The sequence below is a fragment of the Hyperoodon ampullatus genome, assembly GCF_949752795.1.
Source record: "Hyperoodon ampullatus genome assembly, chromosome: 15".
NCBI classification, from domain to species: domain Eukaryota; kingdom Metazoa; phylum Chordata; class Mammalia; order Artiodactyla; family Ziphiidae; genus Hyperoodon; species Hyperoodon ampullatus.
This window is the reverse complement of record NC_136928.1, coordinates 77807845-77829542: the sequence shown is the minus strand read 5'-3', so window position 1 is coordinate 77829542 and position 21698 is coordinate 77807845. Positions and strand designations below refer to the sequence as shown.

Below are 21698 nucleotides of genomic sequence, written 5' to 3'. Positions count from 1 at the left end.
GGTGGCGCAGTGGTTGAGAGTCCGCCTGCCGATGCAGGGGACGCGGGTTCGTGCCCCGGTCCGGGAAGATCCCACATGCCGCGGAGCGGCTGGGTCCGTGAGCCATGGCCGCTGAGCCTTGCGCGTCCGGAGCCTGTGCTCCGCAACGGGAGAGGCCACAACAGTGAGAGGCCCGCGTACCGCAAAAAAAAAAAAAAAAAGAATGATGCCAGACACAGAGGTCACTTTATCTTTACCTTTCGCCTTGTACAATAATTACAGAACTATTATTATCCTTCAGCAAAGTGTAAATGGTCCTATCTTTTTCACTATTCACTCTCAGCAGTCACATGAGGTAATACATCCCCAAGTTTTTCAACAGCTTGAAGGTCACCTTTATCTTAACGAAGGGGGCCATGAAGAATGTTAGAAATGAGATGGAATGTTCCTGCAATCAGTAATGAAGGCTACTACCCACTGTGGCTACGAAAGCATTCATTCACATTTTCTGGTTAAAAACCTTTTCCTATCATATGTATGCATGGGATACACAACACAAATTGTTATTATTAAGAGCAGTTTAAGTAGATCTACTGAATTTATATCAAAGCCAAGTGTAAATATGAAAAGTCAGATCTTATTCCAACACTCACAACTATTTAGTATCATTAAAAATCAACCTGAACTACTGCTAGATGTTTGAAATTGGGCTGAATGGAATTCAAATGTCGTTTTACCTTCTAGGAAAGAGTAAAACAGAAAGAGGGATGAAGAAAAGCAGAAGGGGAACTGACCAGTACTGAGTACCTACTGACACCAAGATCTTTATACTTGCTATTTTATTTAATCCTCACAAGAGTTATCCAAGGTACGTGTTCCAGATATTGTGCTTGTCTCCCTTACGCCCACTCAGTACCTTGTCTAATAGGAGCTGACCATGCAGTGGGTGTAGGACTGACTCAGGGCTGCTCAGGGTTAGTCCTGATGGAGTCAGACCATTCATGGTGATCTCATGCCTCTCTCCACAGTGGTTAGTTCAGGTACAATGGGTTGAAGGTAATCAGTATCTGACATACCAAGAGCCCCAGGAATCGGTTCAGGGGTGATCGAACCAGTAAAAAGCTCTGACTTTCTGTTTGGTGCCTTCACGAAGTTCTCTCACCCTATCTGGTGGATGTAGACTAGGAAGCAATGTAGCCCGTTTCCGCAAATCAGTGCGCTGACGCAAAGAGCCTGGAGGGTGGCGCTAAAACCACAGACAGCAGAGAAAAGAGATGGAAAGAAACTGGCTCCCTGAAGACCACCCACTGCTGAGTCAGCCAACCCTTAAGTCAGGCCCACCTCTGGGTCTTTGAGTTACATAAGCCAGTAAATTTTCTGCTCAGTTAAACTAATTTAATTGGATTTTCATTTGTGTCTAAAAACATTCTAAAATTAACCTATATTTATATTGTAGCAATTATTGTGCCCCATTATACAGAGGAGAAAACTCAGAAGGTAAGAGTCATTTCTCCAAGGTCAAACTTGATGGGAACTCAGGAAGGTCTAACTACAAACCTCTTTACTCATCACCCTGCTACCATTCAAAGACCTTCACAATGTGTCTAAGATCTATCAAGATTTAATTCAATATGTTGAGAGGCCACAATATTAATGTAGGGAATTTCCCAGATTTTCCTGGGCCAATGTTAACTTAAAATTGTTTTACTCTGTTCTCCTCATGGAAATTTCATCATTTGATAAGTAGCATCAATCCCTCAGTCTTCTACACGTATGGGTGGCATGAAAAATCCCTCATCAGATGATGTCCGCGGGACAAAAAACTGGTTACACTATGCTTAAGGAACTTTGCTAGGGGATTCAGTGACCAAAAGGTTAAATAGTATCCTCAAAGGATGTATATAGAAATGCATGATTAAAACAGAGATACAGCACACATGCTTGCACTACAGTAATTATCACAAATCGAGTGAGTTTGGTATCAATGCCTCTTTGCTCCATCATCTTCTCTCCCACAAAATACCACAATGGCCCTCACACTGGAGCTTCCCTGTGTCCAAGCTGGTGTGTTTTCTGTTCCTTCCTCCCGTCATCACCAAGGTGATCTTTCTAAAGTAAGAATCTGACAATGTCACTACCCAGCTTAAAATTTATGTCTACTTCACCCATCCTCAGGATAGTCTAAAACCTTCAGCCAGGTATATAAGAGCTTTCATTCATTACCCAGCCCTTCCTTACCTCTCCAGCCTCATGACACTTCTATTTATATCACCTGTCTTGTAGTCAACTGAAGGTACCAGATGATTCCATGCCTTTACAACTGCCAAATCTATCTGGAATGCTCCTCCTCTACTAATCTTTCCCTCTGTGGGACTCATGACAAACATCCTCATTTGTTAAGACTCAGCTCTAATACCTCTTCTACTATGGGGCCTTTCCTGGCTGGTCCCATCAACTCAACTATTGACCATTTCTACCTTAATGCTACCACATTACAAGCCATCTATCACATCAATTATGAATCTTCCACTAATTTATTTGTTTACCATCTCCATCTATGAAGCATTCCCCCTGTCAGGTAGGCAAAAACAACCAGCATCCTGAGATGGCTGCAATTAGGCAGGGATCTTCCTTTGGGTACCGATACTTAAAAAGCTTTTGGCACCAGATGAGAGGAGAGGGCATGGTTTTTCATTATAAATCCCTTTGCCGCACAGGCTAGAGAAAGTACTCATAAGATGGCAGTTAGAAAATACATCTGCTTATAAGTTTAGAATGTACTTAACTGAGAGAAGGGCTCCTAGGATGAACAAAGAACGGGGGAGTAGAGGGAGCCCACATCACTGAAGATACAAGGTTACACAACAAACAACTCAGCTACGAAGTCAGCCAGAGGAAGAAGAGTGTTTCAGTAGGGAGGTGATTTTCAGACTCCTTGTCCCTCTCTGCTTTCTTTTTAATGTTAAAATACACTTTGGTATTTGCTGCACATTATTCTGAGATTGTTGATTTATTCCTCTGTCTTCCCCAAGACGTCCACCCCCTGTGAATTTAGAGTCCACAAGCTCCCCAGGAAGGAGTTGTGTGTTCCTTCTTGCGCATCATTAATGGAGACAACCGCAGGGGCTGCAGAAACACACAGCAGCTCAGCGCCCACCAGACTCCTCCTCAGAGCAGAGGCATTATCACTTATGATTGGACTGCGAACATGGTCTTTGGCCACCTTTCAATTTCTCTTACTAAATTATTACCTCCGTCAATTTGAAATAATCTTCCAAGCACAAACAGAGAATGAGTTTTCGGCTTGCCAGTCAAGCCACTCATCACGATCACCCCAGATGGGCTTTTGCAGCCAAATTCCTCAGGCAAGGGAGGCAGTGGGAAGCCAGATTTGGGGAGCGGGCCTGAATATGGATCCTGACTTGGTTACTTGCAGCTCATAAGACACTGGAGCGGTGATTTAACTTCCTTGAGCCTTAACTTTCTTGTCTGTTAAAAGGGTGGTAAAAGTATTTACTTCACAGAGCTGCAGGACAATTCACAGTAATATTACAATAAATATCGTCTTCCTCTTCTTACAGAATCTTGCTGGAAGGCTGGATGTGAAGAGTGAGATGGGTAATCTACACCCGTATTTAGGTGCCGCCTAGATGCCTGTGACAGACTTTCGGAAGGAAACATTAGTTCCCCTTGCTGTTATAGGGTGATACTGACAGACATCTAAGGGCTAATTCTTAGGCTTCTTCTACAGGTCACAAGATTCAGAATGCATGCCATACCCACAATCCCTCTTTGAGGAAGCAGTCAGAAGGGGCCTGTTAAAAATAGGTTATCTGCTTGGCAACAAACCTCTCCCGAATCTGACCACAGCTGACAGGTCCAGGGACTCGCCCTGCAGCTGAAGGCAGCCACAGGGAGGCTGGACAATGACCTTTGGGGTGGCCGTCATACAGGGCTGCTCTACAATGGATCATGATACGCAACCAGAAAGGTGCCTCTCGTGGGAAATTCTAAGGTGAGCACGTGTGTGCGTGTGCGCGGGGCGAGCAGGCTCACGCCTTCAGGTCATGACCCAGCAGCTGTGTGGGGAGCCTTGCTCACTGAGATGGCTTCCTTGCACTCATATTCTCAGTGTTGCCACCTTGTCACTCTTACCACAATGACCCAGTAGCTGCAGTAACCAGTGTGCCAGTTACTGATGGCCCGAAAGAACCAAACCATCCATGGTTGTGAAGCACGGAGCACACCGGTCCGTCTGCCCTAGAAATACGTCAGCCTCTGAGCTCGCACCCACCGCTAACCCCATGCACAATGCACAGTTCCATTCTGCGCCATGCATGCATTTACAGGTAACATCTACGGGGTACTGGAAATCTGAAGCTGATCCCCAGGTCATGCCAGTTTATCCTTTCCAACGCTTTACATATGGAGCCGTTTGAAGGTTGCTGGCCCCCAGAAGCACCTCAGTTCCGTCTTTCTAATGACGGTCCCCGAGCTGCCCTGCTAGCCTCTGGATATGTAATGCTATCACTTTAAGTCAGATTATTTCAAGCATAGTGAATGAGTGAAGTCTAAAATGATTCTGTAAAGTAGAGCTACAGCTTCTGTACAAACAGCATGCTTAGAACAAGGTTTCAGAATATGACAGGATGAGGTTCAAATCCTGGCTCCACCACTTATATATTTGCTAGCAGTCTAGGGTAAGTCCCTAAACTCCCCTGAGCCTAAGCTTTCCACAAAAGAGGGTGGCACCGCCCACTCCACGTGGTTGTTGCACAGAGCTTATGAGACGATGCCTGTACAGCACCTGGCGCGTGGTAACTCTCAGATGCTACCTCTCTTCCTCTCCTTAAACCCTCCCCTTCTCCAACCCATGCTGCCGTTCCCAGTAGTCACTGGCTTGCTCGCATTCCACATCACAGGCAAACTCCACTGATGGTCTTTGGGAATAGTGCATGGTCCATCTGGGTCAAACAAACTTTCCAACTTATCAAAGGTAAGACAGACGTCTTATGCACATGCAAAATACTTAATTATGTCCTGCATTTTACTTATGTCTGGTATCCTTCTTCTCTTTTCCACCCCTAAAACAGAATAGTGCCATGCAATCAACATCCAATTTGCAATCAGGAAACCTGGATGTGAAAATGGGATCGGACACTTACTGTTTATTAAACTTTGGACAATCGTCCTTTAGGAATCTCACTTTCAGGCTAGAGATGATAATACTTGCTTCATAACCACCCCCATGGGATATCTGTCAATGTCAAATGTCCTAATGTGCGGGGAAGTTATCACACTCAGATTCAGTGTCTACTTTCACTGCTTCCTTGTATTCCTTGCTCTGTTTATATGAATGTTTGCCTTGTATTCCTAGACTGTAAGCCCACTGGAAGCAGGGACCATATCTCAAATGTCCTTTGGGCTCTCACCGCAGGACTAGCATAGCGCTCAATAAAAGCAAAAGCAGTAGCAACAACAGTATTAACAACTGTAGCAAATATCTATTGTAACCTTTACTATGACTCATGCATGGTTCAAATGACTATGCTGTTATTAAATCATTTAGGTAAGGAATCCTAGTATGTGTACTTCATAATAAAGAAACTGCTGAATTGAAAAGGAAAAACTTTAATCTATATTTTATGAGTATGTAAATCTGATTAAGGATTAAAAACAGGTACCTGGCAAAAGGATGACTTGATGGGATAAAGTACAGGAAAAGCCCAGGCACTGGAGGGGAGGTACGTTTGTCCAACGCATGAAGATTCAAAGATCAGCAGACTTGTGAACACTGAGAGTTCGTAAGCAGAGCTATGCTGGAAACTGGACGAGGAGCTCATTATGACGCCCTTAGGGGCCCAGCAAGCTGACCCCAATTCCCTGTCTATCTCCCCATTCTCCTAAATGACTGTTCTGTCCTGTCTCCTCTCTCAAATCTCCAACACTCCCTCCTTTACACTTACACTCCGCTAATTTCTTTGCCTCCTCGTTAACTGAGAAAACAGAAGCAGCCAGAACAGAATGTCTACCGCCTCCTTCCCCCGTATCTATCCGCCTCCCTGCAGCCGGGTCCGTCAGCAGCCCTGCCTCCCTCCCGCTATCACGGGAAAGTGACAGGGATCCTGCCAAAGGCCAACTGTTCCACCTGGGCTCTAGGTCCCATCCACTGCCACCACTTACCTCAGAAATTCTCCCCTTGTCTTCCTATGTTTTTTCCATGAATGAATAAAAATATTGTTACATTTTTTAAATCTTAAAACTCTTCTTGTCAGTCTTTGTTGGTTCCTCCTCGTCCTTGACCCTTAATACTGGAGAGCCCTGGGCCGTCAGCCTCTATTCCCCTCTCTTCTACCGAACTCGCTCCCTTGGGAATCTCATCCAGCCCCCTGGTTTTGACTCTTTTCTACACTGACAATCCCCAAACGTATTTCTGCAGCCCAGGCTTCTCTGCTGAACTTCAGAGTCATATATACAACTGCCTGTCAACAGCGGGACTTGGGTGTTTAAAAGCCATATCACTCTTTAAAAAACAAAACCAAAAAAAACCCTCTTTATTTTGAAATAGTTATGAGACATTGCTAAACAGCACAGAGAGGTCCCATGTACCCATCACCCATCTTCTTCCAATGGTGTACTCTTACAGAAAGTCACATCAGTTTTTTTTTTTTTTTTTTTTTTTTTTTTTGCGGTACGCGGGCCTCTCACTGCTGTGGCCTCTCCCGTTGCGGAGCACAGGCTCCGGACGCGCAGGCTCAGCAGCCATGGCTCACGGGCCCAGCCGCTCCGCGGCATGTGGGATCTTCCCAGACTGGGGCACGAACCCGTGTCCCCTGCATCGGCAGGCGGACTCTCAACCACTGTGCCACCAGGGAAGCCCTAGTCACATCAGTTTTAAAAGTCAAGCAACAGCAAAAACTCCTGATCCTACCCCAAAAGCTGCTCCTTCCCAATCTTAGTAAATGGCAAATCCACCTTTCCAGTTGTTCAGACCAACCATCTTGACACCATCCTGAATTATTAACATTTCCTCACATTCCACAGCAAGTCCATCAGCAAATCCCTTTGGCTCCATCTTCCGAGTAAATCCAGAATTTGACCACTTCTCCCCACTGTCACTGCTACCACCCTCATCCTGGACTTAGAAAACTGCAGCTGCCTCCTAAGCTCTGTCTCCTTACTTCTACCATTACCTCCTATAATACTTTCAATACAGCAGCAGAGTGACCCTGTGTCAACGCCAGGCCCGATCACAGTTCTCCAGTGGGTCTCATTCATAGGAGACCCTGTCCACGCCGCCCGGGTCCTATCGTCCCCTCCCACTGCTCTGTCTCCCATCCCACTGCAGTCACCTGGCCTCTTCGCCGCTCCTCAAACAAGCCCCACACACTCCCTCTCAGGACCTTCCACTTCCTAGTCCATCTTCCCTTCAATAAGCAACAGCTTGTTGCTGCCTTACTTCCTTAAGCTCTTTGCTCAAATATTACTTTCTCAATGAGGTCTTCTTCAACCATCTTACTTTAAATTGCAGCAGTCCTGCTGTCTTGCACTTCTGAGTCCTTCCAGGTTTATTTTCCTCTTGAACTTACTACCATTTCACATATCTGAACTTAATCATTTTGTTTACTGACCCATTTCCACCTCTCCCTGGCGCAGGTTCCCTAAGGTCAGAGACGTTTGTCTGTGCTGTTTAGTGCTATATACCCAGCACTGAGAACACCTGTGGATACATAGTAGGCACTGATGTTGATTCTCCATTCTTGTATAACAAATTATCCAAATTCAGAAGCTTAAAATATTGATTATCTCTCAGTTCCTATGAATCATGAATCTGGTGTGGCTTGGCGAGGTACCTCTGGATTAAAATCTCTCACGAGGTTATAATCGAACCACTGGCCAAGATTGTGGTTTCATCTGATGACTTGGTTGGGTGGCAGGAAGAGATGCACGTCAATGTTTACTCACATGGTTATTAGCGTTCTTGGTCTCCTGCCATGTGGGGCTCTTCACAACAGGGCAGCTGGATTCCCCAAGAGTGAATGATCCAAGAAGAAGAGAGCATCCAAGAAGAAGCCACAGTCTTTGTATAACTTAATTTTGTAAATGGTGTCCCAACACTTTTACTGTATGTATTCTGCTGGTTAAAAGTAAATTAGCAAGTCCAGCCCACACTCAAGGGGAGGGGATTACACAAGGGATTAAATACTGGAAGGTAGGGATCATTAAGGGCCATCTTAGAGGCTGTCCTTCCCAGCACTCAATAAATATTTGGTCAGTGAATGAACATATTAGCTAATGATCCACACTTCAAGAGATCCTGTTCCCAACTTCTCTGGGAACTTATGGATTTTTTACTTTTAATAAATGGGAAAAGGGCAAGTAGGACAAATAAAGACCATGTAAAAACTTTAACAGGAGAGCCTTTCTTTTCCTTAGAGTCTTGTAACAGAAGATCATTTTTCATAGGACTGTCTATAATTTATGAGTAAATTCTGTTACATCACATCACATTTCAAAAACTGTATTCTCTTATCCTTCAAGTGTTCTGCCTGCTCCCTTTATTGTGTGCCTTTGACAATCACACTGGAAAAACAATTCCTTTTTATTTATTTTATTTTTTTTAGTATGAACTCAATACATATTTATTGAATATCTGAATAACAGTATGATTTTTAACTCACTTGGAAAGTGCCTTTTTTTTAACTTCTTACAGCCACTCTGGAGAACAGTATGGAGGTTCCTTAAAAAACTAAAAATAGAACTACCATGTGACCCAGCAATCCCACTACTGGGCATATACCCTGAGAAAACCATAATTCAAAAAGAGTCATGTACCACAATGTTCACTGCAGCTCTATTTACAATAGCCAGGACATGGAAGCAACCTAAGTGTCCATCGACAGATGAATGGATAAAGAAGATGTGGCACATATACACAATGGAATATTACTCAGCCATAGAAAGAAACGAAATTGAGTTATTTGTAGTGAGGTGGATGGACCTAGAGTCTGTCATACAGAGTAAAGTAAGTCACTGTCATACAGAGTAAAGTAAGTCAGAAAGAGAAAAACAAATACCGTATGCTAACACATATATATGGAATCTAAAAAAAAAAAAAATTCCTTTTTAGATTGGCTCTTCTTTGCTTATCTCCTAAGCTCCTGGCTTTTTGCATTTTTGTCAAGATAGGATATGCTTATCAAACTAAACTCTCACCTTGGAAAATAAAAGAAAATGGTTCTTTAAAAGCAAAGACATTCAAGAACAGGAATGGAAGGATAATGCTTACAACTATAATAATACACACAGGCTAGCTGAAGGTCAGATGAGAGAAGTATATATTGCACATTTAAAAACCTTGAAATAATCACTATTAGGTAGCATTATTAACAAATATATGCCTGGAATATAGAAGGCATTCAATAAATATTTATTGAATATCTCTTCCTTTGTACACACAGCATTTATTAATATCCTTAATGGTACATCTTATATTAAATTATAGTTCATCTGCTACACATGCATACATTTTTCCCATCAACTGTGAGCCTCTCAAGGGCAAGGAGCTTGGCAGTCTTTTATTTGTTTAGAACACATAGGACAATGGCACTGAAAATGTGCTCACATGAACAGTTCCTGAATGTATGTGGAATGAATAAAACCCACTCAGTTCAGAATCAAAGGAGTCAAATGATGACTACACCAAAACCAGAGATAAATGAGCAAAATACTTATTATGAGATTAGGAAAAAAAATTATGAGTTAACATTTAGTCATCTTGTAAAACTGAGTAAACGTAATGCTTTGTAGTCAAGTTTAGTATGATTATAAAATAGCAACCATAAACACCACAAAATTTAGGGGAAAAAAAGGATAACATGAGTATGCCCCCACTTAAATACAGTGGACTGATCTTGGACAAAGGAGCAAAGGCAATACAATGGAGCAAAGACAGTCTTTTCAACAAATGGTGCTAGAACAACTGGACATCCACATGCCAAAAAATCAATCTAAACACAGACTTACATCCTTTACAAAAATTAACTCAAAATGGACCATATATTTAAATGTAAAACACAAAACTAAAAATTCCTAAAGGATTACATAGGAGAAAACCTAGATGATCTTGAGTGGGGCTATGTAACACCAAAGGCACAATCCATAAAAAAAAAACTGATAGCTAGACTTCATTAAAATTAAAAACTTTTGCTCTGCGAAACACAACGTCAAGGAAGTGAGAGACAAGCTACAGACTGAAAGAAATTATTTGCAAAAGATACATCTAATAAAGTACTTTTATATAAAATATACAAAGAATGCTGAAAACAACAATAAGAAAACAAACAACCCAAGTAAACAATGGACCAAAGACCTTAAAAGACATCTCACAAAGAATATATACAGATGGCAGGGCTTCCCTGGTGGCGCAGTGGTTGAGAATCCGCCTGCCAATGCAGGGGACAAGGGTTCGAACCCTGGACCGGGAAGATCCCATATGCCACGGAGAAGCTAAGCCTGTGCGCCACAACTACTGAGCCTGCGCTCTAGAGCCCACGAGCTGCAACTACTGAAGCCCGCCTGCCTAGAGCCTGTGCTCCGAAACAAGAGAAGCCACCACAATGAGAAGCCCGCGCACCACAACAAAGAGTAGCCCCTGCTTTCCTCAGTTAGAGAAAGCCCATGTGCAGCAACGAAGACCCAACACAGCCAAAAATAAATAAATAAAATAAAATAATTTTTTAAAAAAGAATATATACAGATGGCAAACAAGCATATAAGAAGATGCTCTATATCATATATCCTCAGGGAAATGCAAATTAGAACAACAGTGAGATACCACTACACACTTATAAGAATGGCCAAAATCCAGAACCCTGACACCACTAAATGCTGACAAGGATGTGGAGCAACAAGAACTCTCATTCACTGCTGGTGGGAATGTAAAATAGTAAAACCAGTTTGGAAGTTTTTTACAAAATTAAACATACTCTTACCATATAACTGAACTCCTTATTATTCATCCAAAGGAGGTGAAAACTTATGTCCACATAAAAACCTGCACATTAATGTTTACAGCACCTTTATTCATAATTACCAAAACTTAGAAGTGCCAAGATGTCCTACAGTAAGAGAATGGATAAATAAACTGGTATATCTACACAATGGAATATTATTCAGCGCTAAAAAGAAATGAACTATCAAGCTATGAAAAGACATGGAGGACTGCAAATGCATATTACTACGTGAAAGAAGCCAATCTGAAAAGGCTATGTAGTTTATGACTATATGAGCTATAGTCTATATAAATAAATAGACTATATGACACTCTAAAAGATGCAAAAATATGGACACAGTACAAAGATCAGTGGTTGCCAGGGGTTAGGGGTGGGGCATGAAAAGGCAGAGCACAGAGGATTCTTAGGGCAATGAAAATACTGATACTATAATGATGGACAGATAATACATGCCATTGTACATCCGTCCACACCTACAGAATGTGCAACACTAAGATGAACCCTAAGGTAAACTGCGGACTTTGGGTGATAATGATGTGCTAATGTAGGGTTATCCATTGTTTAAAAAAAAAAAAAAGGTACCTTCTAGTGAGGAACGTTGATAATGGGGGAACATTATGCACGTGTAGGGGAGGGGCAACTGGGAAATCTCCGTACCTTCCTCTCAATTTTGTTGTGAACCTAAAACTGCTCTAAAAAAATAGTCTTAAAAAATATATGGAGGGCTTCCCTGGTGGCGCAGTGGTTGAGAGTCTGCCTGCCGATGCAGGGGACACAGGTTCGTGCGCCGATCCGGGAGGATCCCACATGCCGCGAAGCGGCTGGGCCCGTGAGCCATGGCCACTGAGCCTGCGCGTCCGGAGCCTGTGCTCCGCAACGGGAGAGGCCACAGCAGTGAGAGGCCCGCATACTGGGAAAAAAAAAAAATATATATATATATATATAGATAGATAGATAGATAGATAGATATAGGAATGCCACTTTCCACTCAGGAATAGGAGCTTCAGAAATAGTGTCTTCTGAGACAAACGTGCATTTGATATATAACCTTTCAATTTAAAAACTTATGAAGAAGATCAAAATATCTTCATGCATTGCTGTAATGTATACTGATAATTATACATAAAGATCAATGTGGAGATATACATTTACCAGTAATTAGAAATAGAGGTGCATGTAGTTTGTCTTTAAAGTAAATATGTCTTATCTTGAATAAACTAAAATCCATTTACTTACATATAAAAAAAGAGTATTATGTATTATGGCAGTACATCAGCTTTGAGTTAAATATTTTTCAATACTTTTTATCATTTTTCCATTTTGGTTTAAACTTCAGTCTTTTTATAAAACCTTATTATAAAGTGTCTAAAACCTTATTATATATAAAAGTATAGGTAGGCAGAATTATGGTCCCCAAATATGTGTACATCCTAATCCTTGAGATCTGTGAAGACGCCACCATACATGGCAAAGGGACTTTGTTGATGTGATTACTGGTACAGTCCCTGCGATGGGGAGAGTATCCTGGATTATCCACACAGGCTCCCCTCTCATCATATGAATCCTTCAAAGTGAGAACCCTTCCTGGCTTTGGTCAGAGAGAAATATGTGAAGACAGAGAACCAGAGAGATGCAATATTGTTGGCTTTGAAGATGGAGGAAAGGGGCCATGAGCCAAAGAAGGAAGACAGCCTCTCACCATTGGATTCTCCCCTGGAGCCTCCAGAATGCAATATAGGCCTCCCTGCACCTGGATTTTAGCCCACTGAGACACTTGTCTGACTTTTCACCTACAGAAGTTTAAGACAATACATTTGTATTAAGTCTCTAGGTGTGTGGTAATTAGTTACAATTGCACTAGAAAACTAATACATGGAGGTGATTTTTTTTTCCCTTTTAAAAAAAAAAATTTTTTTTAAGGAGGAACACATGAATTGTGTCAAGGTGAAGGTGATTTTAATTGAAACACATGAAATCCAGGTTATTTGAGGAATAAAGAAGAAATGAGGGATGAAAGTCTTGGAGGATATATGGTATTTTTATTCCATGTCCCAAAGAGCAAGGAAGGAAGTGGTCCTATTTCTTGTTGTTACAAAAAGGAAGACAGATCAAAGGGGCAGACGTGGACCCCATATAAGAGAATAACATAAACGTATCCAATAAATGAACAAGTTGCCTCAGAAAACAGTGGGCTCCTGTCTAAGGAAGAAGGATTATCATTTGCTAAAGACCTCTAACACTAAACAGATAAGACTAGGATTGGAATTCTGACTCAGCTACTACCTTGCTTCTGACCTTGAACAAATTACTTAACCTCTAACCTTCAGTTTGCTCATTTCAAACTGAGATGTAATACCTACACTGCAGGGCTACTGTGATGATTCCTGGAGATAAGGTCAAGTGGACAGCCAGTGCCCGGTACATGACCAGTGAACGATAAATGGGAGCTATTACTACTATTATCACATAGCACGCACCGTGATTTCCACAGATGACAGATAATTCCTAAGGTCTTATCATTTATTTTTAGCCGGACATTCATTTAGGATGTGTGGCAGGAACCATTTTCTCCTCCTTTGCAGCTCCCACCTGGGCCCATAAAGCAGGAAGGTCCCCCGATGGGTCCCGAGAAGGTAAGTCCTGCCCCTCTCTTCACCTGTCACTCCTCGGGAGAGGAGGAGTGACAGCTGATGACATGGGGGGAAGAAACTGACTATAGGTGGCTAGTCCCTTCCCTTTCTTTTTGAGATCTGCCTGTGAGGAGAATACACTTTTCTTCTGCTCTTGTCCTTTCAGTGGTAAACGTTTGTGAGACAAAAGGGTAAACCGTGGACTTTGGCTCCAGAGAAGCATTATCTGTCCAATACATTCATATGGCTATTGAGCATTTGAGATGTGGCTAGTCTATGCTGACAGGTACTGTGGGTACACAACAGATGGCAAAGAGTATGCAAAAACAAGAACGTTAAAATATCTCATTCATATTTTTATACTGATTACATGTTGAAATGGTAATATTTAGGACAATTTCACCTATTTTGTGTTTCCTTTCTTAATGTGACTACCAGAAAATTTCAAATTCCACAAGTCATTCACAGCACAGTTCTATTAGACAGCACTAATCCAGAGGCCACCTCTCTGGTCCCATGAGTGGGAATCAAGTTGGGAGGCAGCCCTTCTGAGAAAGCACACGTGCTCTCCAGATCTATCCTTGTGCTTGGCATGGTTGTCTGAAGATCTGGGCAGGGAGCAAGTATGAGGAAGGCTGACCATGGACAATCAAGCCATGGCTGACACTCCAATCCTCCCAACAATAAAGTGACTTTAGCTTCCATCTAGCTGAACCCTCTATCTCTTAACTGATTGCAACCTGGGAAGACACGATGCTATTTATTGCCCTTTCCCCATCAAACCCCAAAGATATGATAGAAATGTTTCTATGCCCATGGAAGGAGCACAAGCATACAATTCAGATGCAAGCACAAAGCAAACGTAATAGTCCTCTCCAGGTCCTTAGGGGCACAGGTTTCAAAAACATCTACACTGATTTCAGTTGAGAGATCTACTGCAGATGGTTTTCAGCAGAAACAGACAAGGGCATGAGTGGCAAAGCTCTCCAGGGAACAGGATTCTGAGACAAGTGGGATTCCATAGCAAAAATAAGACAGCGACAGTGGCCACTGGGACACTTAACTGGAGGAACACAGAGCTTAAATGGGGAAATGGACATTAGGAAGGCAGAGTGACTGCAGGCAGGGACATGTAAAATAAGTCAGTCTCAGAGAGGCGACAGTCTGGATGCGTATGGAGAACACACACCGCATTTAACCCCTTCATGGGAGACCTACCCAACCAAGCTCTAGACAACTGGTTTGACCTGATATGATGGCAAAGCTAAACTCAGTAAGCTTTTCTCTGCTCCCACACCACCAAGCCACTTCCATGTTCTCCAGCATTCTAGGAATGTGTATTTGGAACTGAGAACAGGATTCAGGAACCCTGTTTCACTTGGCCGTTTCAGGGCTGGAGATTCGCTTGAGTTTCCTAAATTACAATGGAGCTGATGCTGAAACTTTTAATTTTTTTCTGTTTTTCTTTTAGAGTTTTAAAAAATGAGATGCATGGAAAACTTGGGGTGGGATTAACTTAACTTCAGATTTGCTGAAGAAGCCTTACTCCTCAAGTGTAAGAAGGTATATTCTGCTGAAGGAACCTGATATTACCCAGACACCTAACTCAGACCTCTCTGGCTAAGATAGAGCAGAAACCAGGAATATCATCTTTGAACTTTACTTTTGTTGAACTTATGAATTTTGGATTTTGATGTAATTGAACTTTAACTAAAAGGGCAGGAGGATTTGATTTTAAGGATGTCAATTTCTTCCTGGGAATTTAATAATGAGAATTTAAATGTGGGCCATTTTAAAGTTGCTGACCTGTAATACTTGGCATATTTCTACTCTCATTTAAGCTTGTTGCTTAACTTCGGATGAGTTTTAATCATCATTCCAGTTGGGCAAAATGTGAGATAGGAAATGGAATAGAGAGTAGATTTTTAGCCTAGTCCACAGGGAGTCAGAGGAGTGTGCTCTTCTGACCTATCTTAGAGTTTTCAGAAGCACAGGCTGTGCTGCTGCCACTACTGATCCCAGGAGGACATGCCACGAGACTCATAGGTACAAGAGGTGTGGCCCCAGGAAGGGGGGACATCAGGACCGGGTCCCGACGGACCCTGGACTCCTTTCTCCCCCCACTGGTGAGACGTTTCATTATTAAGCTGAATTAGTTAAGGAAACAAAAAGCCCATTGCCCTCTCCTCATCTTTCCATTACGAGGAGAAAACTTTCTCTCCAACCAACAGGCAGAAACCATAGGAAGAGCACTTCTGGCATCTCTCCCCTCCTTATTCCTCCCCACAGGAGGAGAGCAGACCTCAAAGCCATGCGTAACGCGGCTACTCCCCGTCAGCCCTGCCTGTCCTCAGTGTGCACTCACCCTTGGCTTCCCTCTAGAATTACTTTCTATAGCAGCTCTAACTAGTCAAATTTCAAACAAGTGTGAACTGTTGTGAAAGACAGACCATTGGGCTGCAGATCCAGGCCATGCTCCCCGATTCCAGCTTTTCCAACAATATTTATTTATTGTTGATATTTACTTTCATCTTTCTGAATTCTAAAAGGGGCTATGAGTGAAGGTGGGGTGGAACCTTGATTAAGCATCATCCTCATACTCTATTGCATCCAGGCCCCAGAAAAAAAAATCACCTCTTCTTTGAGCTGAGATCCTGGCCTGGGAATAAAGCTGAGGACACCAGGTTGAAGGAGTGCCCCTCAGGAGCTGCACCCTTACTCTGAGCCCCTTCTCTTTTCTTATATGTCTCTCCCAGAGAACTCCCTGCTTAGCGTGAGTAATATTAAAAAATAAATATGTTAGCTAAAAAATTATAAAAGGAAATCTGTAGAAGGAAAAAATATATTGCAAGTTCATAAATTCAAAGGATGATATAATGATATTACCATGTACACATTCCATTTACATTTTCAAATTCTTTCTGACACGTCCACATCTGGAAAGCTGATTAGAAATTAAACTATTTTGAGACACTGAAATTTTAAGGCAATCTTTTATGCACTTACCAGACATATCTTCATTATTATTTAAATTACAAACATTTAGGACTTTTAGTTGAAATTTAGTTGAAATGCTCTTTCATGTGGGCATCAAGGTTGGCTGTCGTTTTGGAAACAATAGCCCATGACAGTGGTTCTCCAAGTGTGGCCCACAAACCACAAGAGTCCATGACTCTTTCAAGAGGTCTGCAAAGTCAAAATTGTTCGCCTTTTTGACTTTCACCACTAAAACATTATTTACCTTTTTTCACTATGTTGACACTTATATGATGGTGAAAAAGCAATGGTGGATAAAACTGTGGGGACTTTGCACAATCAAGGGAGTGGCACCAAAATGGACTAAGTGTCACTGTGTTCTCCATCGGCATTTCACTTGAGAATATTCTTGATGAAGGAGTAAAAATGATTGACTTTATTAAATCTCAACCACTGAGTGCATACCTAAGTGAAGAACTGAGAGATACACATGAAACATCTCACTGTGTACTGAAGTGTAGTAAGGAAAAAGCATTTGTGTGACTGTCTGAGTCATGAGTAGCTGAAGCAGCTGCTTTGGCACGCATTTGTGCTTGAAAGAACAACAGGTAGACAAACTACAGCTATTCAGACTCGAATATGTGGCAAACATCTTCTCCAATGCGAACAAAGTGAGCGTGTCACTTCCAGGAAAATAACTCACAGTATTTGTTGCCAATGATACAATTGAAGCTTTCAAGCAAAAATTCGAGTTTTGGAAAACTTGTACCTACCACTGTGAGCTTGACAACTTCCCAATACTTAAAAACTCACTGGATGAGATGGGCATTCAGAATAACCCATGTGACTTTGTTGATAATGTATAATGCACTTTATCAACATTTGGATGATTTGTATAACTGAGCGAGCCAATTTTCCAAACTCTGAGTGCATTATATTCCAAATCATACATGGGTAGAAGATCCAATCAAAGTGCAATCCAGAACAACAGTTTTAATATAATAGAGCACAGAAAGATCAAGGATAGGGTTTCTGATTCCACACTACACCTAGTCTTTAAGAATCTCTCACTTGTTGAGTTTTACAGCAGCATTAAAGAACATCCAAAATTACACCACAGGCTATTAAAGCACTCCCTTTTCTACCTTGTATCCGTGTAAGGCTGAAAGCTCTTCATTTTCTTCGGCCAAAAGGACAAAAATTGAATACAGAAACAAACGCGAGAACCCAGCCGTGTTCTATTAAGCCAGACATGTGACTGTAAAATGATGTCACTCTCATTATCTTTTTCTTCTTGAAATGCTATATTTCCATTTTCCATCAAGAGATGCTATTCATGTCAACCTATAAATGGATCTATATATGAATTAACCTATAGATGAATTAAACAAATATTTTCAAAATGTCTTGGTTTTAATTTCTAATATGCCAAATATCAACAGATATTACATAAACAAAAGCTTTTCAGGGTCCTCAACAATTTTTAAGAATATTAAGGCATCCAAAGATCAAAAGATTTAAGAATAGCCCATCTATGATAATAATTATTTGAACAACCACATTGAGGAGTGCCTGTTTTATACTGTGCTGGATACTCTGGAGCATTTGAGAGAAAAGGCAACAGCTTTGCCCTCAAGGAACTTCTAATTTCACCGGGAGTGTAACTCTCAATTATAATAATTTTACTGTAAAGAAAAGAAACCCTTAATTTTAGGTTTCTTACAGGCATGTCTTTTACATCTTGATGTCTCCAATGGCAACTAATGTTGTAATATGGCACACAGTAATGCCTAAATACTTAGTGAATCTACATAATATGCATTTGATTTATGCATCATAAACTCATATATTATGCCATGCAATTAGGAAATATGCCTTATCTCAGCATTTTTATATAGATTTCAGACACCAGTTGCTCATGATGGTGAAAAATGCACTCCCATCCTTAGTGAAAAGACAGTATTAGCACTGGAAAGACGCTGAAGTTACAGCTACAATGCAGCCTTTTTATTGAGACTTAAACTTATGAAATAAATTTTAGTTTTAGATCATATCATGGTTTTTAAGATAAATTTATTCTTCCAGCAAGTAGTCTAGATAATGGAATAAGGGAGGATATAGTAGCCTAGTTCAAGAGTTTGAACATCATATGAAAAAGAGATGCCCTTACGCTGTTTCCACAGCTTCAGAAGGCAGAACCAAAAAGTGGGAAATATAAGAAGAAGAAGAAAGATTCCTTATACACATGTGTGTGCGTATAAATAAATACAGAAGCAGAGGTAGTGCCTTAATTACCAATAGAAATGACGCTTGAAGGTCAGAGGTCAGAATAGAGAAGAGGTTCTCAAGAATTTTTCTGCTCTAACTCGAAGGAGATACATTCCCATCAAAAACAAATGGTAGGAGCTGAAACACAGGGTGCACGTGGGGTGGGGAGAGGGTGGTGAACGCCTACCCAATTCCAGGTTGAGAAGCATCAGGCTTCTAGGATACTAGAAGACCTCTTCTACTTCTGTGATTACCTGGGGTTTTTAAAGAAGGATTCGGGCCAACTTCTTAGTAGCATTTCCTAAGTAGGATGAGGATTTTCCACGTCCTTATTTTTGGATGTAGCTATACCAGCAGTTGAGAGCGAGTGTTGAGTGTAAAACACGAAGGCTGGGGTTACATGCAAGCACCCCCTTATCTAACCACATCATGTCTGAACCAGGCAAACAGTGTTCTGACCTGCATTTCAGCTTTGTCGACCATTTCTAACTCACTAACTTGTTCTCTGACCCTTCTACAAAAATGTTTCTAATTACTGAATCGGAAAAGCAATAGGAGAGCAACTCTGACCTGACTCAACTGAAACGCAGCAATTCCGAATTGGAGCCAATGCACTTTAAACATTTGTATTCTTTTCCCTTCTGCATATTCATCACCTCGAATGTCGTGCAAATTCACTCTTGGCCTACATGACATAATGATGCTTTGTGAATATTCTCCCCAGGATTTCTACAAATTCTGCTAGTGCAAATGACTATTATCATGAAGGCAAAGAGCCTCCTCTGGCTTATTTCATTATGGAATGGGTACTAAATTCAGGCTTTGGGGATATTCCTCTCTGAATTGATTGCTTACTGTTCTCATTAGGCACTCTGGATGTTCACCAGTCGTTTCCAAAAGTTTGGCTCTGAATTAAATGTGGGTAAACGTTTAAAAACTGCACACTATATATGAGTGGTATACACTTATTTTACATTTTTAACACCATGTACAAGCTGTGGCAACATCTGGTGTTCTGCAAACTTGGCCACATCCAGCCGCATTTCCTTTTCCAAATGTGTCCTCTGACATGTGAGGGTTGTATTTCAATATGAATTTTACAGTCTCTCTCTCTCTCTCTCTCTAGAATAGCACTGTGTGATTTCAAACATGCATTGTATCTAAACTGAATGGAAACTGAATGGAAAATTTAAAGCTTGCCAATTAATAAAATGAGAACAAATATAAAGCTAGACTAAAGATATCAAATTAATTTATCTCTCTCACTTTTCTATACCTTATCTGACTTAGTAGAAAACTACCTCTTAACATAGTTTACAGTAAAAGAATATCTTGCGGAGAATTACACCATCTGAGCTAAGAGAAAGCAATGCCACAATTAACTGACTCAATCCCTACTGGGTCAGCTATGCCTCTTTTCCTCAGGAAAAAATGTACATATGTCCACAAATAACTGTGTCATACATTTTCTCGTGGTTGGAGGGCATCTTAAAGATATACAGTTAAGGAACTAAGGTAATGAGAATGTGCTATAACTTAAAATCATCTGACTTAAAACACCATAAATACCAACTAAAACTGAGTAGACTCTACGTCCAACTCCTAAGTTTGTTTAATCAGGAGTAAGTAATTGCTGTCGGAAAGTCTAGGCTGTCTGTCCACCCCGTATCCGTGCTCACAATTAGCACGTGGCCCTGGCTGGGCTTTGTCTCTGCCCTCATATAAAATATGTAAAACCTCCTTCACCCTGGGCCCCTCCATCTTCCTGGCCAGTCAGGTTGTTTGTCCAGCTCCTTCAGCCGGTTCATAGGTCCCAGCTCTGGAGCCATTTCCCTGGATTTCAACTCCCCGCTTGGTTCAGCCCTTTCCCTCCAGTACGCACTTGTGGCCCTGCTAGTACTTACTTGGACTCAAACCTCTTCTCCTCCTTGGAGATTCACCCAATATTTGCTGGACTCTTGTCTTTCCCCAGACATTGTGAGGTTCCTGCCGGGCCTTCCTCATTTAGACTCAGCCCTGCTCTGGAAACATCCCGAGACAGGGTGCTCCGCTTGGACTGAAAATGCTTGGGGCTCTCCAGCCCCACTGTTCTCCCACAGTCCCTACAAAGGCTCCAGGTCCCTTGACTCCAGCTGTTTGTTTCTATGACTTCTTAGAAATAGTACCATTCAGTGGTTAAGAGCAAAGACCCTGGAATAAGCCTCCTTGAGTTCAAATTGTGGCTCCTCTATTACCAAATTAACTTTGTTGAACCTCCGTTTCCTCACCTATTAAAAGTAGGATAATACTATCATCTATTTCAAGATTCCTCAGTCACTGCCTCTGCCTGAAGAAGGGAGAAGTTAACAGAGATTCCTGAGGCTAAACCACGTAGCTGGTTAAGCGGCAGGTTCAAACTTCAAAGCCATATGACTCGAAACCCGTGCTCTTTTCAAATATATCACGCTACATCCCTTTACAATCAGCCTTACTTTTTTCCTTAAAAACAACAAAAATGATTATCTCCTCTTTATAGCAGTGGTTGTAAAATTTACAACCAATTTATTAACTAAATTCATTGAGTTACAATAATAAGGAAATGAAGTCATTGGTCATCCACAACTGTTAATCTAGCAAGTTAGTTAAAACTAGCATTCCCCACAGATGTTTGAACATCTACCTGGGCCAACCTCCAGATGAATGACTTGGATTCTTAGCCTCTACACTCAATTTTCATGATAATAATAGCTATAATAAAAATTCATGGGATAGGGTCCTGGGCAGACTTGCCAACTTGGGGGAAAGAGAAGGCAGCAGCAAAGGTAAGGAAGAGAAAATGAAAGGAACTTCC

At 41.5% G+C, this 21698-nt stretch overlaps 1 protein-coding gene across 3 annotated transcripts in view; it reads right to left on the bottom strand.

Moving 5' to 3' along the window:
* The window catches only part of NBAS (NBAS subunit of NRZ tethering complex), a gene marked incomplete at its 5' end in the record, with an annotated part of 354840 nt that overhangs the window by 71040 nt on the left and 262102 nt on the right, over positions 1–21698 (bottom strand). The gene's annotated exons all lie outside the window — the stretch shown is intronic.